The following is an 11,527-nucleotide window of genomic DNA, read 5'->3' as shown; positions in this document are numbered from 1 at the left end:
AATTAAAATTCCTAATCTATCATTAAGACATAAAATAGTAATATCATATCATCTACATGACATTTATAAAGTGATGTGTTTTGATTGAGTGAAATCAAAATGATTTAGTAGTCCCCATATATATTTCTTTGGTAAAATTGGAGTGAAAAATTTTCATGCAAAAATTTACTCTTAGTGCTTAAATTCATCACTGTTACAACTCATTATATTCACCCTTTTGTTTAGTGTAAAACCTTGCTATTACCAATTTCAAAAGAAACAAGAAATGCTAATCCCTAGGTTAGTTCAAAAAACCCTAAATTCACGGACAGTCCCAACAAATAACCATCCTACAAGCATACCAAACAAGTTGTTTATTGCTGCACTGAAAAATTGGAAACACAGAAATTTTCACTGAGAACTAACCATAAGGATTCACATTTGAGAACAAGGAAATCTGCTACTTGACTAAATTTAAATCAGAGTGAGGTCAGATGTTTCAGAAAAAGCAACTCTGGAAAACAGAAAAGAGAAAATAAAAATAGCCTAAAAAGATGCATTGAAACCTAGGATATTAAAGATGAAGAGAATAGACTGGCTTTAGAAATATAACCTCATCGAAGCGCCAATTATCATTGGCAAAGCACACAACCGGAAAGCACTACAATGCTCATCTGCATCAGCAATCTAGCCTTTCCGGGTCCCAACAAAACCATTTCTCAAACTCCTTTCAACTCAATTTCAAAATCTGAACAATTTCAATATCTCAAACCATTTTCAATTTAAATTCATTTTTCTACAAATCAAGCTCATCTCCAATATTATAACCCTTTCCAAATTCCAATTCATTTCCAACAAAGTCAACTAACATCTTCTCAAACACTTTCCAACATTTTCAAACCCAAGTCATTCACAAATCTCAAATCATTTTCCAAAATCAAACTAAATCTAACATCCAATCACTTTCCAATTCTCAAATTATACTTGATAAACATTCGAATCAGAATTTTAAATCAATCCTTCATTCACTACTTCAATATCAAATAAATATTCAGAACTAGCCACAGGCAAGTAAGCAATCACATTTATTCAAAGCAGTTCAGAATTTTTCGCTGACTCTAGCTTCGGGAATATAAGCAAAACCGTGACTGCTCTGCAGTGTTTTAAATCCAGAAGACAGCAGCAGCGTACAACATTCGAAATTTCATATAAAATCCAAATTAAATCCAACCACCTTCAAAATTTATGTAATTAAACATAACTTATTCAAATTTCTTTCTCAATTGGTTCCAGGGTCATACCATTTTTAATGAAGGAGTTATGTAGCTTGGAAGTTAGGTAATTTTCTGCTGAAGTCTATTTTACAAATCATTGAACATAACCTCTTCCAAGTCCCATAACTCACTTACTAAAAAATGGAAAACCCTGAAATTTGAATAATATATACTAAACATACTCAACTTTTACCTCCAATTGGTTTCATCTCTATATCATTCCAGAATTAAAAATTATGAAGCCTCAAAGTTACTGACTTAGAAAACAAAGCCTGACTTTTACTGCATAATACATCTTTCTCTGAAAATCCAAATCTTTAAAACCACAACTCTAACCATTCTAAATTTTTATGAAATTAAAGTATTAGGACCAAAGTTTCATTTAAAATTGGTTCCATTTCAAAATTCAAACTTCAGAATTTCCAATAAAGGAATCAAGTTGCTGTTGTGTTAAACGTTCTGCAGAAAAATCAGATTTGACATCCCCAATTCAAAAATTCACCATAAATCATAAACTTAATGAAAAAGTCTCAAATTTATCAGTTTAGTTCCTTATATTCCCAAGTTTAACTCAAGTTTGGTCTCATGCAATTCTAATCATTACGTAAGTAGTTATAGCTTTTCAAAGTTTCTGACTTCGTTTAAAATTATGCAGAAAATCAGATTTTAGAGTTCAACTTTGAAAAATCATAACTAATTCTCTAGTTGATACGAAACCTTAAAAATTGAATTTTCACAATTACACTTAATATAATTTACTTAACATTTAAATTCTTATAATTTCAGTCACTATAGAGTTACTAAATCACTTTCAAAGTTGCCGTTTTATTTCAAGAGAACCTGATTTTCAGCAAACCATTTAGTATTCAAAATCCAACCCTTCAATACCCCTCAAAACCAATTCCAAATCAACCACCAACCAAGTTCATTAACATTACAATATACAAATAACAGCTCAACGGCAACAAATCCAACATAACCAATTAAAATTCAGAAATTCTCAACAATTAGTCATCAAACAATTCCCAATCCACATAATCAATCAATATCACTAATCAACAATTCCAAATCACAATCTCAACCATTCCAATCACAATTTCAGCCACAATTCAATATTCACATAATCAATCAATTACTCACAGCTATTAAATCTATTTGCAGTTATTCAATAAACCTTGTAGGCATTTTTAAATTGAAATCGTTTAAACCCCTACCTCAATTAGTCGAAACCGTCGAATTTAAACGCAATGATGCCCTTCTTTTTTCCAGTTTACAACAGCCAATGCGGCCGGAACAGCAGCAGCAGCCTCACTTCTTCTGGGGCAGCAACAACAATGACGCAGCAGCTTCATGTCGCAGGCAACAACTATTGAATTCAGCATGCGAGACTCAGAATTCAACCCTACGTTACCAATGTCTCAGAACCTTCAATAACTCATATCAGAATTCCGATTTTCAAAGATTCCAGAACGAAATGCTTACCGAGAAGATGGGGTTCCACCGGTGGTTACCGGCGGCCAAAGCGGCAACATGAAGCTTCAATGGAGATAAGGCAGCAACGAACTGCGGCGCAATAGCCACCCAAACGCGACGATGGCAAGCCCAGTCACTCGACGACCACGGCAACACCGGGACGCTCCCTTTCGTGCCTCTTCTCCTTCCTCCATTCGCGACTCCAATGGCGGCGGCAAGGACGGGTTCGATGACAGAGATCCGACAAAGCTGGCAGCAACGGGCTTCCTCCATACTTGCGAGCACGACGGCGGTGATGGGGTTGACGGGCTTTCTCTCGGTGCTGCTCTCTGCCTCGTTTCTGGTGAGCGAGACGACGATGACGACCAGACAGTGGCTGTGTGGCTATGGCGGCAGCGGCGAGGACCCTCCCAGCGGCAGCTCTGGCCCAGCGGCGCCTCCTCTGGGTCTCCCTTTCTCTTCCGTTCAGCTCGTTCTCTCTCTTTCGGGTCTCACTCTCTCTTTGCTGTGTGTGAGGAAAAATGAAGCTGATGAGTGAAAGAGGAAAATGGCGCTGGGGTGAAGGGTAAGTGGGTTAGGGTTTTCTAATCACTTTAGATGACCCTTTTGAAAAACCGTGACTATAGACACTTTTTGGTCATTGTAAAAAACCATGACCATAAACCCCTTTAGGTCACCCTCAAAACCGTGACCATAGACCCTTTTAGGTCACCCTTCCGAAAAACCGTGACCATATACCCTTTTTGGTCACTGTAAAAAACTGTGACCATAGACACCTTTAGGTCACCCCCAAAACCGTGACAATAGACCCTTTTAGGCCACCCCCAAAACCGTGACCATAGACCTTTTTAGGTCACCCCCCAAAACCGTGACCATAGACCATTTTAGGTCACCATTTTTTGAAAAACCGTGACCATAGCCCCTTTTTGGTCACTGTAAAAAATCGTGACCATAGACCCCTTTAGGTCATCCCTAAAACCGTGACCATAGACCCTTTTAGGCCACCCCCCAAAACCGTGACCATAAACCCCTTTAGGCCACCCCCCAAAACTGTGACCATAGACACTTTTAGGCCACCCCCAAAACCGTGACCATAGACCCCTTAAGGTCACCCCCCAACACCGTGACCATAGACCCTTTTAGGTCACCCTTTTTTGTAAAACTGTGACCATAGCCCCTTTTTGGTCACTGTAAAAAACCGTGATCATAGACCCCTTTAGGTCACCCCCAAAACCGTGACCATAGACCCCTTTAGGCCACCCTCCAAAACCGTGATCATAGACCCTTTTAGGTCACCCTTTTTTGAAAAACTGTGACCATAGACCCCTTTTGGTCACTGTAAAAAATCGTGACCATAGACTCCTTTAGATCACCCCTTAAAACCGTGACCATAGACCCTTTTAGGCCACCTTTTTTTAAAAAACCGTGACCATAGGTACTCTATGGTCACCCTTTCCAAAAAAACCGTGGCTATAGCTTTTTTTTTTTGGTCACCCTAAAAAACCGTGACCATAGAGGGTCTATGGTCACGGTTTTTTACCGTGACAAAAAAAACCGTGGCCATAGACCCAAAATGTTGTAGTGACCTTAGTGATGATAGCTTCTTCTTCCTCTTGAAGAACCAATGGAGTTCTTGAGCTCCTCTATGTCTCTTTCTTGCCTTTGTTGCTCCTCTCTCATGGCCTTTGGGTCCTCTCTGATTTTATGGAGGATGATGGAGTGCTCTTGATGTTCCACTCTTAGTTGCTCCATGTTGGAACTCAAATCTCCTAAAGAGGTGTTGAGTTGCTCCCAATAGCTTTGTGGAGGAAAGTGTATCCCTTGAGGCATCTCAGGGATTTCTTGATGAGGAATTTTCTCATGCTCTTGTTGAGGTCCATGAGCGGGCTCTCTTGTTTGCTCTATCCTCTTTCTAGTGATGGGCTTTTGAGATGAATCTCTCCATCTTTCATGACTCAGAGTTGGAAGCAACTGCCTTCCCTTTCCTCTTCCTAGAGGTTTCTCCGGCCTTAGGTGCCATTAATGGTTATGGAAAAATAAAAAGCAGAGCTTTTTTCCACACCAAACTTAAAAGGTTTGCTCATCCTTGAGCAAAAGAAGAAAGAAAGGATTAGAGGAAGAAGAGATGGAGGAGATAGAGGTGTGTGAATGGTTCGGCCAAGGGAGGTTTTAGGTGGTTATGATGTGTGAAAATGAAGGAGTGATGAGGGGCTTATATAGGAGTGGAGTGGAGAGGGAATTCTTGTAATAGGGGTTGGGTTTGGGAGGGAGATGGTTTGAATTTGAATGGGTGGGGGTAGGTGGGTTGTATGATGGTTTTGGAGTAGAAATGGAGGTGATTGGTGGAGGTTATTTTGGAGAAGAGTGTTATGGAAAGGTGTGAAGAGGAGAGAGAGTGAGTTGGGGTAAGTGGGGATCCTGTGGGATCCACAGATCCTGAGGTGTCAAGGAATTCTGGTCCCTGCACCTTTTTGGCGTTTAAACGCCCCTGGACAGCCCTTTCTGGCGTTTAAACGCCAGTCTGCTACCTTTCCTGGCGTTAAATGCTAGGCTGATGCCCCTTTCTGGCGTTTAACGCCAGCCAGACACCCTTTTCTGGCGTTAAACGCCAGTCTGTCTGCCAATTCTGGCGTTTAACGCCAACCATACACCCTTTCCTGGCGTTAAACGCCAGTCTGTCTGCCAATTCTGGCATTTAACATCCAGAATGCTGCTAGACTGGGCGTTAAACGCCCATTCTGCTATCCTTACTGACGTTTAAACGCCAGTAAGCCTGTCCTCCAGGGTGTGCTGTTTTTGATGCTGTTTTTGATTCCGCTTTAATTCTGCAGCTGTTTTTACGACTCCATATAATCATCAACCTAAAGAAAACATAAAATAACAGTAGAAAATGAAATGAAAAAGTAATTAACATAGATAAATAAGATTGGGTTCCTCCCAATAAGCGCTTTTTTACTGTCAATAGCTTGACATTACTGAGCTTTAATCTAGTCCCAGTCTTGAGCATTCTTGCTCAACATTGCCTTCAAGATAATGCTTGACTCTCTATCCATTAACAATGAACTTTTTGTCAGAGTCAATATCCTGAAGCTCTACATATCCATATGGTGACACACTTGTAATCACATATGGTACCTTCCACCGGGATTTCAATTTCCCAGGGAACAATCTGAGCTTAGAGTTAAACAGCAGAGCCTTCTGTCCTGGCTCAAAGACTCTAGATGACAGCTTTCTGTCATGCCACCTTTTTGCTTTCTCCTTGTAAATTTTAGCATTTTTGAAAGCATTTAGTCTGAACTCCTCCAACTCATTCAACTGGAGTAATCTTTTCTCTCCAGCTACCTTAGCATCAAGGTTTAGGAATCTGGTTGTCCAGTAGGCCTTGTGTTCCAGTTCCACTGGCAGATGACAGGCTTTTCCATACATAAGTTGGTATGGAGAGGTCCCTATAGGAGTCTTGAATGCAGTTCTGTATGCCCACAGAGCATCATCCAGACTTCTTGCCCAATCCCTTCTACGGGTGCTTACAGTCTGTTCCAGGATTCGTTTTAATTCTCTATTTGAGACTTCAGCCTGCCCATTTGTCAGTGGATGATATGGAGTTGCCACTTTGTGGTTAATTTCATATCAGATCAGAGCATAGTCAAGCTGTTTATTGCAGAAATGAGTGCCTCCATCACTGATCAGTACCCTAGGGACACCAAACCTGCTGAAGATATGCTTCTGGATGAACTTCATCACTGTCTTAGTATCATTAGTGGATGTTGCAATTGCCTCTACCCACTTAGATACATAGTCTACTGCCACCAGAATATAAGTGTTTGAATATGATGGTGGGAAAGGTCCCATGAAGTCAATACCCCATACATCAAACAACTCAATCTCTAAGATCCCTTGCTGAGGCATGGCATAACCATGAGGCAGATTACCAGCTCTCTGGCAACTGTCACAGTTACGTACAAACTCTTGGGAGTCTCTATAGAGAGTAGGCTAGTAGAAGCCACATTGGAGAACCTTTGTGGCTGTTCGCTCACCTCCAAAATGTCCTCCATATTGTGATCTATGGCAATGCCATAGGATATTTTGTGCCTCTTCTCTAGGAACACATCTATAGATTATTCCGTCTGCACATCTCTTAAAGAGATATGGTTCATCTCACAAGTAGTACTTTGCATTAGAAACCAATTTTTTTGTTTGCTGCTTACTGTACTCTTTGGGTATGAATCTCACAGCTTTATAGTTTGCAATGTCTGCAAACCACGGTACTTCTTGAATGGCAAAGAGTTGCTCATCCGGAAAGGTTTCAGAGATCTCAGTAGGAGGGAGGGACGCTCCTGCTACTAGTTCTATCCGGGACAGGTGATCCGCTACTTGGTTCTCTATCCCTTTTCTCTCTCTTATTTCTATATCAAACCCTTGCAGAAGCAACACCCATCTTATGAGTCTAGATTTTGAATCCTGCTTTGTGAGGAGATATTTTAGAGCAGCATGGTCAGTGTACACAATCACTTTTGATCCTACTAAATAAGATCTGAACTTGTCAATGGCATAAACCACTGCAAGCAACTCCTTTTCTATGGTTGTGTAATTTTTCTGTGCGTCATTTAAAACACAATTAGCATAATAAATGACATGCAGAAGCTTTTTCATGCCTCTATCCCAATACTGCACCAATGGCATGGTCACTGGCATCAAACATTAGTTCGAATGGTAATATCCAGTCTGGTGTAGAAATGACTGATGTTGTGACCAGCTTAGCTTTTAGAGTCTCAAAGGCTTGCAAACACTCTGTGTCAAAGACAAATGGTGTATCAGCGGCTAGCAGATTGCTCAGAGGTTTTGCAATTTTTGAACAATCCTTTATAAACCTCCTATAGAAACCTGCATGCCCCAGAAAGCTTCTGATTGCCTTAATATTGGCAGGTGGTGGTAATTTTTCAATTACCTCTACCTTATCTTGATCCACCTCTATTCCCTTGTTCGAAATTCTGTGCCCAAGGACAATTTCTTCAGTAACCATAAAGTGACATTTCTCCCAGTTTAAAACTAGGTTAGTCTCTTGGCACCTTTTTAGAACAAGTGCTAGATGGTCAAGACAGGAGATGAATGAGTCTCCAAATACTAAGAAGTCATCCATGAAGACTGGTGCACGAAGTTGTGATGTCCAGGCTCAAACAATCCCTGGCAACGTGAGCAACTTGGTGCGCTGATCTCAATACATAATTGTCACAACTTCGATACAACTAACCAGCAAGTGCACTGGGTCGTCCAAGTAATACCTTACGTGAGTAAGGGTCGAATCCCACGGAGATTGTTGGTATTTCTACCGTTGAAAATACATAAGTGAAAGTCCAGGCATGGCCGAGATGGCCAGCCCCCTTGATCTAAGAACAATGCGTTCAAAGATGATCCTAAGATCCTAAGATGATCAAAAGATACCTAATACAATAGTAAAAGGTCCTATTTATAATAAACTAGCTACTAGGGTTTACATGAGTAAGTAATTGATGCATAAATCCACTTCCGGGGCCTACTTGGTGTGTGTTTGGGCTGAGCCTGAGTGTTGCACGTGCAGAAGCCATTTGTGGAGTTGAACGCCAGTTTCTGTGCCAGTTTGGGCGTTTAACTCTGGTTTTGGATCCTTTTCTGGCGCTGGACGCCAGATTTGGGCAGAAGGCTGGTGTTGAACGCCAGTTTACGTCATCAATTCTTGGCCAAAGTATGGATTATTATATATTTCTGGAAAGCCCTGGATGTCTACTTTCCAACGCAATTGGAAGTGCGCCATTTCAAGTTCTGTAGCTCCAGAAAATCCACTTTGAGTGCAGGGAGGNCCAAACTTATGATATGACTCAAGACTCAAACAAGAAACAGAAAAATATTTTTGATTTTTATGATTTTCTATTTTTTTTTTTTTGGTAATTTTTTTCGAAAATTATATGAAAAAGAAAAAAATAAGGATTTCAAAAAATTTTTAATATGAATTCCAGGAATCTTGCATTCTTAGTCTAAAGCTTCAGTCCAGGAATTAGACATGGCTCACTAGCCAGCCAAGCTTTCAATGAAAGCTCCGGTCCAAAACACTAGACATGGCCAATGGCCAGCCAAGCTTCAGCAGGTGATTGAGGATCAGCAGCAGGTTGATTAGCAACAACTAGCTTGCTCTTGATAACAAATTGCAAGCCTCAGTCCAAATAAATTTAGACATGGCTTTACAGCCGGCCAGGCTTCACATGCTTCATGAAACACTAGAATTCATTCTTAAAAATTTTGAATAAAATTTTGAAAACATTTTTATTTTTTTCGAAAACAGATGAAAAATTTTAGAAATATTTTTGAAAAATTTTTGAAAATAAAATAAAAAGAAAATTACCTAATCTGAGTAACAAGATGAACCATCAGTTGTCCAAACTCAAACAATCCCCGGCAACGGCGCCAAAAACTTGGTGCACGAAGTTGTGATGTCCAGGCTCAAACAATCCCTGGCAACGTGAGCAACTTGGTGCGCTGATCTCAATACATAATTGTCACAACTTCGATACAACTAACCAGCAAGTGCACTGGGTCGTCCAAGTAATACCTTACGTGAGTAAAGGTCGAATCCCACGGAGATTGTTGGTATGAAGCAAGCTATGGTCACCTTGTAAATCTCAGTCAGGCAGATATAAAGTGATAATGGTGTTTTCGAATATTATATAATAAAATAGGGATAGAGATACTTATGTAAATCATTGGTAGGAATTTCAGATAAGCGAATGGAGATTCTTTTCGTTCCTCTGAACCTCTCCTTTCCTGCTATCTTCATCCAATCAGTCTCACTCCTTTCCATGGCTGGCTTTATGTGATACATCACCACTGTCAATGGCTACTTTCGGTCATCTCTCGGGAAAATAATCCAATGCCCTGTCACGGCACGGCTATTCATCTGTCGGTTCTCGATCATGCTGGAATAGGATTTACTATCCTTTTGCGTCTGTCACTAACGCCCTGCAATCGCGAGTTTGGAGCTCGTCACAGTCATTCATTCATCGAATCCTACTCGGAATACCACAGACAAGGTTTAGACCTTCCGGATTCTCTTGAATGCCGCCATCATTCTAGCTTATGCCACGAAGATTCGGGTTAAGAGATCTAAGAGATATTCCTTCTAGCTTATTTCATGTAGAACAGAAGTGTTTGTCAGGCACGCGTTCATAAGGGAGAAGGATGATGAGCGTCACACATAATCATCACCTTCATCACGTTCTTGGGTGCGAATGGATATCTTAGAAGCGAAATAAGATGAATTGAATAGAAAACAGAAGTACTTTGCATTAATCTTTGAGGAACAGCAGAGCTCCACACCTTAATCTATGGAGTGCAGAAACTCTATCGTTGAAAATACATAAGTGAAAGTCCAGGCATGGCCGAGATGGCCAGCCCCCTTGATCTAAGAACAATGCGTTCAAAGATGATCAAAAGATACCTAATACAATAGTAAAAGGTCCTATTTATAATAAACTAGCTACTAGGGTTTACATGAGTAAGTAATTGATGCATAAATCCACTTCTGGGGCCCACTTGGTGTGTGTTTGGGCTGAGCCTGAGTGTTACACGTGCAGAGGCCATTTGTGGAGTTGAACGCCAGTTTCTGTGCCAGTTTGGGCGTTTAACTCTGGTTTTGGATCCTTTTCCCAGAAAATACCTGAAATCACAGAAAAACACACAAACTCATAGTAAAGTCCAGAAATGTGAATTTAACATAAAAACTAATGAAAACATCCCTAAAAGTACTAGATTCTACTAAAAACATACTAAAAACAATGTCAAAAAGCGTATAAATTATCCGCTCATCAGCACGCGTGAGAGAGTAAAAATCATGAGTAGCGCGTGCGCGTCAGCCATGCGTGCGCGTCGGAGTACGTTTTACCAAAATTTTTACTTAGTTTAAAAAGCTGCAGGATTACATTTTCAAACTCCAAACTTATGACAGGCATAACATCTTCTACAAAATTCCTTTTTCAACCATTTCTGAACTGTTGGAAAGATCCTTGAATAAACTTTCATAAAAATCTAGTTTTGAAGAATTCCTAACTCCGAGTACCAAGTTACGGGCCGCCGAAGTTGGTCAAAAATTAGTTTTCACCCAAAATAGAAATCACCAATTATTCCAACGTTCACAAGTCAAATTCATTTTCACTCAACTAAATTATCATAACCCAACCACATTCACATAATTACACTCAATCAAAACTAAACCTACCTCATCTATACAATTGAATTCAATTTCGTCACCTTCCACTCCTAGATTCTTAATTTCTTATTATTCCATATCCCTACCATTTATTCACACAGTCAATATTCAATGTCCATTCAATCTCATATGACATTACACAATACATACATCACTTACCTTCCTTACCTCTTTTCGTCCTCCGCCTCAAGATTCACGGCCTCCGACCCAAATTCACAACTTAAATGCATATTTTATAAACTAATATTCATTATCCAATTCATCAAATTCTCAACACACCAAACATACAAATTCACAGAATTCTCAACCCAATCATTAATTTACATTTTATATCAACTATATATATTAGCACCAACCATTTACACAATCCAAACTTAATCCTAGGGGCATCTAGCCTAGGAATTCTCATCACACCATACGGTACTTAAATGAAACTTAAACCATACCTCTTGGAGCCAAACCAATTGAGCCTCTTCACTTTAGAAGTCTCCACCAACCTTAACTCCAAGTCTCATCAAAGCTCCACAAGCAAAACAAACCTCCCAATTGTGCACCAAAATCAACCAAT

The 11,527-nt window shown here is 40.0% G+C and overlaps 1 long non-coding RNA gene across 1 annotated transcript; it reads right to left on the bottom strand.

Moving 5' to 3' along the window:
• Window positions 228-2,336, bottom strand: LOC110270987. Its single transcript, XR_002360854.1, has 2 exons — window positions 593-2,336; window positions 228-364 (listed from the first exon to the last, which is right to left on the bottom strand). It is a non-coding gene; the product is annotated as an uncharacterized LOC110270987 (long non-coding RNA).

Source organism: Arachis ipaensis, chromosome B04 (assembly GCF_000816755.2).
Source record: "Arachis ipaensis cultivar K30076 chromosome B04, Araip1.1, whole genome shotgun sequence".
Classification (NCBI taxonomy): Eukaryota; Viridiplantae; Streptophyta; class Magnoliopsida; order Fabales; family Fabaceae; genus Arachis; species Arachis ipaensis.
Note: the sequence above shows the minus strand (reverse complement) of the source record. Positions and strands in the feature narration are given on the sequence as shown.